The sequence below is a fragment of the Oryza sativa genome, chromosome 12, assembly GCF_034140825.1.
Source record: "Oryza sativa Japonica Group chromosome 12, ASM3414082v1".
Lineage (NCBI taxonomy): Eukaryota > Viridiplantae > Streptophyta > Magnoliopsida > Poales > Poaceae > Oryza > Oryza sativa.
Genome location: NC_089046.1, coordinates 8,365,038 through 8,375,898, shown reverse-complemented (window position 1 = coordinate 8,375,898; position 10,861 = coordinate 8,365,038). Strand labels below are relative to the sequence as shown.

The 10,861-nt window shown below is 42.2% G+C and overlaps 1 long non-coding RNA gene across 1 annotated transcript; it reads right to left on the bottom strand.

Annotated features, from left to right (window-relative positions):
* Positions 1 to 9,401: 9,401 nt before the first annotated feature.
* On the bottom strand, positions 9,402 to 10,437 carry LOC112937486 (uncharacterized). Its single transcript, XR_003240132.2, has 2 exons — positions 10,130 to 10,437; positions 9,402 to 9,754 (listed from the first exon to the last, which is right to left on the bottom strand). It is a non-coding gene; the product is annotated as an uncharacterized lncRNA (long non-coding RNA).
* Between the last annotated feature and the right edge of the window lie 424 nt (positions 10,438 to 10,861).

Genomic DNA, 10,861 nt, shown 5'->3' with positions numbered 1-10,861 from the left:
GATGCTGAATTTTGATTCGGGCTGGATGCAATATATTAATTCTGAAGATGTAATGTGCTAGCTATTATAATACTGTATTATTTGAACAAAATACAGTTCTAACTGAATCTCTGAACTTCAGAGTATGTATAAAATACTATTTTGACTGTTAATATCTGTTATGGTATATTTCTAAAAATCTAAAAGTATTGTTTGAAAAGAAAATACTCACGATTTTAGGATCGTTGACACAGTTCCTGAGTTTTCATTTGAGGGAACATTTCTGAATTAGAAACTCAGTTCCTGAGTTGTTTTTTTTGGGAGCAGTTCCATATAGTTACTAACTCAATACTCCCTCCATTTCATAATATAAGGCATAACCACTTTTTTTTAAGATGTTCCATAATATAAGAAGGCATACATGCATGCATGCCATTAACTATGACAATTCTCCATTAAATTACTACTTTTTTAAATCCTTCACTCTCACATTCTCTAACTCTATTGGATGCATGCATTACATTTATTAGGATGATCCAAACTACAAGGTGATAATAATTATTTCTTAGTCTTTGGGTTAAGGGTGGTTGTGCCTTATATTTTGGAATGGAGGGAGTAGTATTAATTACTAATTTATCCATGAATGTCCACAAGCATGCTCATAAATCATCATGATATATATTCTTTAATTGCTAGAATATCTATTATATTATTAAAGGAATAGAAAAAAGAGCCTTCACGTTCGCTCTCATGGCCTAGAAATTCTCACATTAATCGAAGAAAAAGAAAAAGCAGAATCCATATAGAAATACAATTAGGAAATAACTGAAATTCAGAATTAAAAAATAAGAAATATTAGAAGAGGAGACTAGAGTCAATATAGAAATACAATTAGGAAATAGTTGAAATTCGGAATTAAAAAATAAGGAATATTAGAAGAGGAGACTAGAGTCCATCTAGAAATATAATTAGGAAATAACTGAAATTCGGAATTAAAAAATAAGGAATATTAAAAGATGAGACTAGAGTTCATATAGAAATACAATTAGAAAATACCTGAAATTCAGAATTAAATATAAGAAATATTAGAAATATAGTATATAGTCCATATAGAAATACAATTAGAAAATAATATAAATTTGTAATTAAAAATAAGGAATATTAGAAGTAGAGTATATGTAACACCCTGAAAATTCGACCAACAAAAATCAAAGTCCCAAAAATATGAGCCTTCAAAAACTTTTTAAATAAAATTGCATCATGCCGATTTTGTTCGATTATTTTATTGGATTCTGATTTCGGAGTTTATGAATCGCGAATAATGGATAATTAGTTAGGAATAAACCCTAAAAAGTAAATTGACTAAGTAAATAATTAAAGTGCAAATTAAAATAATATTTGGTGAGGATAGAAATGAGTAAAATATTATTACGACTATATTTGTATCAATTAAATTTGAAAGTATCGGAATAAGAATTAACTCTAATTAAATTCAAGAAAATTATATAAAAATAAAATATGGGTAAAATTAATCAAGGATGGACCCATTGGTTGGAATAACACAAATATTGAGTGAACTTCATTTGTACAAAATTTAGGTTTATAGAATCAATTTTAAATAAATAAATAGGCTTAAATCGGGTAAATAGAAAACGGCACTATTCATCGGCCGCCAGGTGTTCGACGAGGTCCCCTAGCCTAACCCTGCCCCGCTGCCGCGCCGACGCCGCGCCCGCGCCCCACGCCTCGCGCCGCGCACCACCGCTACCGCCGTCGCCTTCGGCCGTTGCCGTCGCCGCTCGCCCGTCATGTCACGCCCGGAAATTCACTAGTAATTTCCGAACTTATTTGTGCATAAAATCCTCGTCCAGGAATCAGCCGAGGTACACAAACTGACAATTTAATATTCAAATCCATCATAAAAATAACGTTACACACTTACAAAAGAAAAGAAAACAGCAGCGGAATAACGGTCTAGCGATGGCTTCAGCTCCACTCCCACAGGCAGCTCAACTGGAGTATAAGCCAAACGTCTTCTCCTTCGCAACTTGTCTTCAACTGAGGTTTGATTGATTATTGCAAGGTGAGCATATGACATACTAAGCAAGCCACACAGCAAATATGCAAGTGCACAAGGATACCAAAGGATGGCATAATATAGGCTCAATTGCAAAAGCAGCATTTAGCAAAACATTTAAGAGAAGTAAAACAGTGGAGTAATTAATCAGAAATTTTAATCAACACTGAACAGCACACCCATGCTGCACAGGCCCAACCATCCTGAACAACCATACCCGGCTGCACAGATCTATCTCCAAACCAGGAGCTAAACAAATTATTACCAATTATATCATCATTTATTATGGTGAGAAGTGTGAGACTAACCACGAAAGACATTGTTAGACCCACCCATGACTGCGGGCACGGCTATTTTTATAGTTTTACTCTGGCCAGAGGTGTACCACTGTACCCACAAGACACAGCCCCACAACATGTCACCATGTGCCTCAATACCACCACGGTACCTCGGAAAGGAGCTGTGACATTACCCCTCGCACAACACAATCCACCACAGTGCACCGTTCCCGGATCATAGTCACCCCCTTATAAACAAGGCATGGACTCCCCAGCGACCCCCGTGGGCTTATCTCCGCCACTTCTCAGTCTGGTGCTCCGCAATGAACCATGCTATACAAAAGGTAAAGCCGTTGCCCACGCTGGCTTGTGGTTGGCACGGTTAATATTTCACAACCGAAAATCGTGAACCGGTCCTTAATTGTCATGAGCACGACTCTCAAAACCATGTGCTCACAACCCACCATTATCAAGTTTTAGTTGGCAAGTAATTAATTAACCAATCACGATTGGCCATCGTGAGCTATCATTAAGCCATCATTAAATAATAGTGAAACATTAATTATCCCAATAGTGTGCTAATGTTTCTAAGCATGGCTAAGCAATCATATCTAATATCTAGCTGAACCAATATATAAAGCCTAACTAGTCAAGTTATCATAACCCAAGGTATCAAAGAATAAAGTAATCAAAAACAAAAGGGCTATAAACAAACAGTAGGTTAATTCCACCCAATGACATTCGAAAATAAATGCAATAGTTGAATAGAAACAATAGCTTTAAACGGGATCAACATGCTCAAAGGGTTGTTTGGGATCTGTGTGACTTGCCTTGCTGGCCTTGGAACTCTTCAAATTCTTCTCCTGCGAAAATGGACTCTCCGGAAACGTCGGAATCTAAACAGAAAGGAGCAAAACACCAAAACAGCACATAAACAAGCATGAACAGTTCATGTGGATATTTTTAACATGTAGATCTCAATTTTAGAAAAATTTAGAGACTTGAACCAACTAAATCCGAGCTAAGATGAATTAGTTATGAATTTTTAAAGATTAAATCGGATTAAAACACTTATATGGGTTTTAATGGAATTATGACGCAATAATGAATTATTCTTGAAAAGGAAAAGAGGATTATTGCGTCAGCGGCTAGGGTTCACGGTGGACCGGGTGCACAGCGGCGGCTCACGGAAACGAATGGCCGAGATCGATCCTATCCAAAACGGACGGCCAAGATCGATCGGATCCACCGTGGCTCACGGATGGACGACGACGATGACGTCAGCGGTGACGTCACCACCGGCGGCGGCTCGAGCGTGCAAGCTCGCCGGCGAACGACGGCGCGACGGCACAAACGGAGGACACAGCACATAGAGGGCGACGCGGCGAACTCACCGGTGACCAAAATGGCGGCGGAAGATCAACGGACGGCGACGGCGTCGTGGAAAAGGCGGCGGAGAAGATCGCCTTGACGACGACGGCGGTGCTCCGGCGGTCTATAGCAACGACGGAGGGGCGGACGAGGACGGCGACCACGACGGCGGCCTTCCTGAGCGACGGCGACGACTGGAGTGACGGCGACGCACGGCTGGAGCGACGGTGACGACGGCGGCGCGAGGTCTCACGGTGCTAGGGCGCTACCGACGGCGAGAGACGAAGGCAAAGGTGGCGACGGGTAGCGGAGACACCGGGGGTCCTTTTATAGGGGCTAAGAGGTGACGGCGAAGGCCCACGGCGACCGGCAACGCGATGGAAGGTTTAGGGTTCGGAGGAGAGAGATCGATCCGAATCGAACTCGAATCCACGAATTTCCAAAGCGATTTAGACGATGTTTCCAAAAGGGAAAAGGTAGAGGAGATCTCGGGAAACATTACCCTCAATTGATTTCACCGGAGAAGGAAAGGCGCGGCCGAATTTGGAAAGAGACGGCGGCGGCGCGGCGCTAGGGTTCGGGCGACGGGCGGCCGGAGGAAGACGACGGGTCCGACAGGTGGGACCCACCTGTCAGCGACCGAGAGCGCTCGCGCGGGCAGCTGCTGCTGCGGACTGGGCCGACTGGGCCGAGGGAAAGGGAGAGAAGGTTTTGGGCCGACTTTCGGCCCAAAGCCAAAAGAGACTTTTAAAAACCTTTTTCAATTTAAATTATTCATGAAATGCAATTCCATTTATTAAAAATACTTCCTTTACTCAAATAAATCCCAGAAAAATCTAGGAATTATAGAATTAAGCAAAGTATTTAATGAAATTTTATCTGGCCCCATTTTATATTGGAATTTATTAATTAGATCTTCTCTTTTAGGCTTTTAAGATCATTTCTAATAATTCCCTTTTAGACAACAATTTATAAATTAAGGATTTTTTTAAACAAGAAAAGCACTTAACATAATTATAATTAGATCATTAATGATTAAATAATTACTGAACTGTTCTTTGTATCATTTAGGAATTGAGCTCCGAAAAATCCGAGAAAATTTCAGAGAGTATAATTAATCATGGAGAATTTAATGAAAATTAAATCCATCCATGCTTTAAATTTAGGAAATTTTATTTCCCACATTTAACTTTACTTGTAAATTAAAGAACATTTAATATAAATTCTAATAATAATTTATTAGATAATTTATAAATCCTGAAACAAAAATCAGGATGTGACACGTCACGTCGCCTTGCGCCCTGTGCCGCCGCTGCGGCGCTGTCGCCGTTGCCATCGCGACCCGCCTCACGCCGCGCGCCACCGCTGCCGCCCTGTCACCACCCGTCCCGTCGCGCGCGCGTCCCATCGCCCGCCGCTGCGCCGCGCACCGTCGCCATCACCGTCGCCGTCGCCACGTGCCGTTGCCGTCGCCGCCTCGAGCCCTACGCCGCCGTCGCCATCGCCGTCGCGCCGCGCCGTCCCATCGCCGTCGCGCCGCGCCGTCCCATCGCCGCGCACGTCCCGTCGCCGCGCGCGTCCCATTGCCGCCTCGCGCCCCGCGCTGCCGCGCCGCCGTCGCATCACCCCCCTTCACCGCCCCCTCTCTCTTCCCTCTCTCACACCCTATAAAACCCCCAGCCCTTCTCTTCTCCCCCACACCCATTCCCCTCCATCTCCTCCCTTTTCACCGCGCCGCCGCCGTAGTGCTGCCACACCGCCGCCTTCGTGCTGCTGCGCCGCCGTTCCCGTGCCGCCGCGCCGCCGTTCCCGTGCCGCCGTGCCGCCGCTCCCGCGCCGCCGTGCGCCACCATCGCCACCTCCGTCGTCGCCGCTGCCGCCGCCGGTGAGCCGCCCTCCGTTCCCGTCGCGTCCACCGCCGCCGCCGCTCGGGTGGGAGAGAGCCGAGAGAGAGGGAGAGGAAAAGAGAGGCCGGCAGAGAGAGAGAGAAAAAGAAAGAGAGGAGAGGAAAAAGGGGGAGAGAGAGAGAGAAAAAGAAAGAGAGGAAAGGAAAAAGGGAAAAGAGAAAAGAAAAGAAAGAGGGAGAGAAAGGAAAGGAAAAATTTAAGAGAAATTTTAAAATATTTAAAAATATTAGAATTTAATCATAGGCTTAATGAACATATTGTTAGATGAATTCTTACTAATTAAATACCTAAAATACTAGCATTTAATTATAGGATTAATGAGAATATAATTAGATGAATTCCTATAGATTATAGATTATTTTTAGTAATCTCCATAAGAAATCAATTTCGCGGTACTAATTTATATGTAATTAAGAACTCAATAATTCGATGAGTCTTAGGACATGACTATAAATCACAAAATATCTTAGGAAGAAGAATAATTCCACTTCGCGAATAAAGTAGCCTATATAGAATTCACCTCCCACGCTCGTTTTTCAATTCGGTCATTATTTGGATTTTGTTTGAATTCTAATCGAATTCAAATTGTTCTTACGCACGTAACTATAGAGACCGAGGGAGCCGCGGATCCGGGTGAAGGCCAAGACCCGCAAGACCTCGAGCAAGGCAAGTCATCACTATTCCTTGAACATGTTGATCCCAATTGTGAAATTGTTTTGTTTACGAATAAAATTGCATGCAATGATGAACATCCTACTTGTGATTATGCCATGCCTTGATTATTGTTTACCCCTTATTCCTTCGTAACCATGTTTACGTATGAGTCCCTAGTCAACTATGACAATTGCTTAGAAATGCTATTCTAGAATCATGCATACTCATATTTATCAAAATGCTTTATGCTTGGGCAATTACCTTTGGGAAGGTAATTGAGATGCCGCATGTGGAGACATGAGCGCCACATTGCCATGATATTGATGACATGATTTGTGAAAAGAGAAATAAAACTAAACAACTATTTTCGACTGGGGCGGACGGAGGATTTGGGTGGTATCCGGAAAAGGCTAATGCCGTCCCTGGTCAATTAGGGACCGAGCCATGAAGTTAAGCATGAAACGACCCCCGTACAACCCCGCTTCTCGTATGGGTATAGACCTAGCGGAGTAGATGGCTGAGCGGAGGCAGTATCCATGCATAGTGGTTTCTTGATGTGTGAGGCAGGGGCTCTACGGTGGGGCAGCCATAGGTAGAACCGCGAGACGGGTGTCTATAGTGGTGTCGCCATTGGTAGGACTGCCATGTGAGAATTTAAACATAATTATAACTTAATGCATGTGAGTCTTTCCCTCCCGGGTGCGCCAGAACTCCTCTCACTGCTAGAAACCGTGTACACCTGGAGTGCATGAGGATGTAAAGTTCATGGAGCGGGTACTGCCAATACAAGGTTATCGAAAAGCTTTGCCGTGACGCGTCTCATGTGTTGGGACGAGGCTCATGTGTTGGGTAGTCGCGGAGTACGGGTAAAGTGTACATCCACTGCAGTGTGAGTAAACCAAATCTATTCGAATAGCCGTGCTCGCGGTTAATGAGCACCGGGACATGTATTACACTTGGCTAGACTCTAAATTCTTAACTTGTGTGGGATGGAATATGGCATGATGATTTTTATGCTCATGGAGCCACTCCTGAGAGGCGGGAATATGGACGTCCTCAGAAAATCATAACGACTCAATGGCGGGAAGCTATCCTTGGGATCACAATGGATGGTGGACAGAACCGTCATTGTTTAATATGAACAATGGTATTAAAACTTGATCAGTCTATGCTAGGTCTTAGGCTTGTGAAAAGAATTACAAAACTTGCTTTGCGCAAACGAACCATAGCCATCCTTTGAATTCCTCTGTCATGTGCATCATTGCTGTGGTGGCTTGCTGAGTACGGTTGGTACTCACCCTTGCAAATATAAAATTAATTAGAAGCGGGAGATGAAGCTTCGGAGGATCCCTATGCCTACTACCAGAAGGGAGATGAAGACGATGGCGCCCAGTAGGTCTTAGTACGGTCGTTGCCTGTGGCAATGGCATGCCGCTGCCTAAATTCCGCTGCCTTACCTGTTTCTGCTTTTGGATGTATTCCGGACCGCTCGGTCCGATGATTTAAGACTATGCCTGCGGGCTTATGATGTAATAATTCGTACTAGACATTCGTGTATGTGCATTTGGTATTTCAGCTATGAATTCGTGTGTACCAGACTACTTGATCCAGGGAAATGGTACTGTTTACACGATTGATTCCTGTTATAAAAACGGGGGTCCACAGTATAGAGTCCATATAGAAATACAATTAGGAAATAATATAAATTTGTAATTAAAAATAAGGAATATTAGAAGTAGAGTATAGAGTCCATATAGAAATATAATTAAGAAAAAAATAGAAATTCGGAATTAAAAAATAAGGAATATTAGAAGTAGAGTATAGAGTCGATATAGGAATTTAAAACTAACTAAAATTTGGAATAAACATAATAAAATTAAAATTAGAGTTTAGAGTCTGTATAAAAATATAATTTATAAATAACTAAAATTTGAAATTAAGAAAAACATGGGAAGAAGAGTTTAAGGTCAATATAGGAATACAAATATAGGAATACAATTTAGAAGTAACTAAAATTTGAAATTAAAAATTAAAGAATATTGAAAGATGAGTTTAGAGTCCACATAGAAATACAATTAGAAATAATAAAAATTTAGAAATAAAAATAAATAATATTGAAGGAAGAGCATAGAGTTTATATAGAAATACAATTTACAGAAAATTCAGAATTAAAAAAAAAGAAATATTAAAAGACGAGTCTAGAGTCTATATAGGAATATATATAATTTACAACTAACTAAAATTTGATATTAAAAATAATTAATAACTAACACGTATATAAAATATAATATGAATATTACACATTAGTAGTTTTGTAGTTTTGTAAAGTTATTGTAAAATTTAAAATTATGTTGTCATTTCAATATATTTGAATAATATAATGAGAAAACATATATGCTATTATATGAGAGAAAATATAATGATGCTAGCCGCGTAATCTGCGCGGACCACCATGGTAGTTTTCATTATGAGATGAGATTTTAAAGCAGCCGCGATTGCCAGATTCACTTGTATCACAGAATTTTTCACTTTCCTGAACATGTTTGCAACTTGCGAAGTAATCCCCAAGCCGGAGCTATGAGAGGGAGCATGTGTAAGAAGCATCAACACAATTGAAGGTTGGGGATGGACCATTGATGTTTCTTCAGCTTTTTATTTTGTTGTATCAGAGACTTTGTTCACATGATTATATACTTCTTAAGTGATATAAATTCAACATATAAATTCAGATCAACATATCAACATAGGCTGTGTTTAGATTCCAACTTTTTTCTTTAAAATTCCAATTTTTCCGTCACATCAAATGTTTGGACACATGTATAGAGCATCAAATGTGGACAAAAAATAAACAATTGCACAGTCCGACTGTAAATTGCAAGACGAATCTTTTGAGCCTAATTACGCCATGATTAGCCATAAGTGTTACAGTAATCCACATGTGCTAATAACGAATTAATTAGGCTCAAAAGATTCGTCTCGCAGTTTATAGTCAAAATCTGTAATTTGTTTTATTATTTGTCTACGTTTAATACTTCGATTGTGTGTAACGAAACGTCAAAAAAAAAAATTTGGACGGCAACTAAACACGGCCTATGGACAACAAGAGTACGTCTAGCTTCCTTGCACACATAATGGTTCACAAAAGTTCAGAATTACCAGGCACAAAAGTGCCATCACACTTGTTTTAGAACAGCACCAAAACAGAGATAGCTTCTTGGCACAGACCATGGTTCACAAATAGATTCAGAACTGTACTATCACAGAAGTACATATGTAGATTCACAACTGTACTATCACTGTACTAGGTAGGCTTCATTTCAGGTTCAGGGTGAGCTTCCTTGCACATGCCTTCTTGGATGCAGGTGCCGCCTGTGAGCTTGCACCTTCCGGATGGAGCTGATTCCTTTCACATGCCTTCTTGGAACAGGTTTTGGCTGTGAGCTTGTTCCTTCTCCTTGTTCCATGATTCCATCAACATAGCGAGCCACCTGGAAGAAAAAATGCATCAGTTTGTCAAAAGCAGCATACTTCAGATGCCACTTGATGTAATGTTCAGAATTGTAATCTCACAACTTACAAAGCTGAAACTACTTAAAAACAAATGATCCTGACCTACAACCGTACCCAATTTGCAGATACAAACATGCCATCATGATACATCAAACTAGCAGATCAATTCGTTGTGATCAAAAGTTAGGTTGGTCTGCGGTTACACACGGAAACAAGAACAGCCATATTGTAGCTGGCCATTGATGAATAGAACCGCACAAAACCTACCATCTCGATCAACAGATTGATGAATAGAACCGCACAAAGCCTACCATCTCAACAGCAAAGCAAAGGGGCGATATATTAAACCTTACATATCGGGATGACGCAGGGCAGGAAGCTTCCCCGTCTCTGACGTGCATCAGCTACCGCCCCGGCTCGTACTCGCACCGAGAACCTCGTCAACGCCATGCAGTTCGCCATACACCATAGCCGCTCCGCCACCGGCGCAACAGGCTAATCATCTCCTCGTCGCAATCGGAGGAGGCGGAATCGGCAGAGGCGGCGGAACCAGCGGCTGAGTCGGAGAGGGCGGTGGAGGCGGCGAGGGCGGGGGACAGGCGGTGGCGGGGGGAAGCGATTTGGGGTGGTGGCGACGAACGACACACAGAATGGCTGCTAGGTTCGGGGAGTGATAAATTACGAATACACCCTCTACAAAATCTTTTCCGTGGACAAAAATACCCCTCCACCTTTCCACTACCATTAAGAGTGGTGGTAGTAGAAACAGATCTCAGCCCTTTGATCAAATAAGATCAACGGTTTGGATTACTTTCTACTACAAGTAGAAGGCACCAGAATGAGACTCAATTTCGTATTGCCCAAAATGTCTGTCCCCACCTCGCTGACATGTAGGCCCTGTCTTCCATCTCTTTTCTCCCACGGCCGATTCTTCTCCTTCTCTTCTCGCCCGCGTCGAGCCCCGACGTCGCCGGCCAGCCATGCTACACCGTCATCCCCTCCCCGAGCTCCGACGCTACCAGAACCTGCTTGCCCAACGTCGACACGCAGGCCACTTATGGCATTACCCCCTCCTCGAGCTCCGA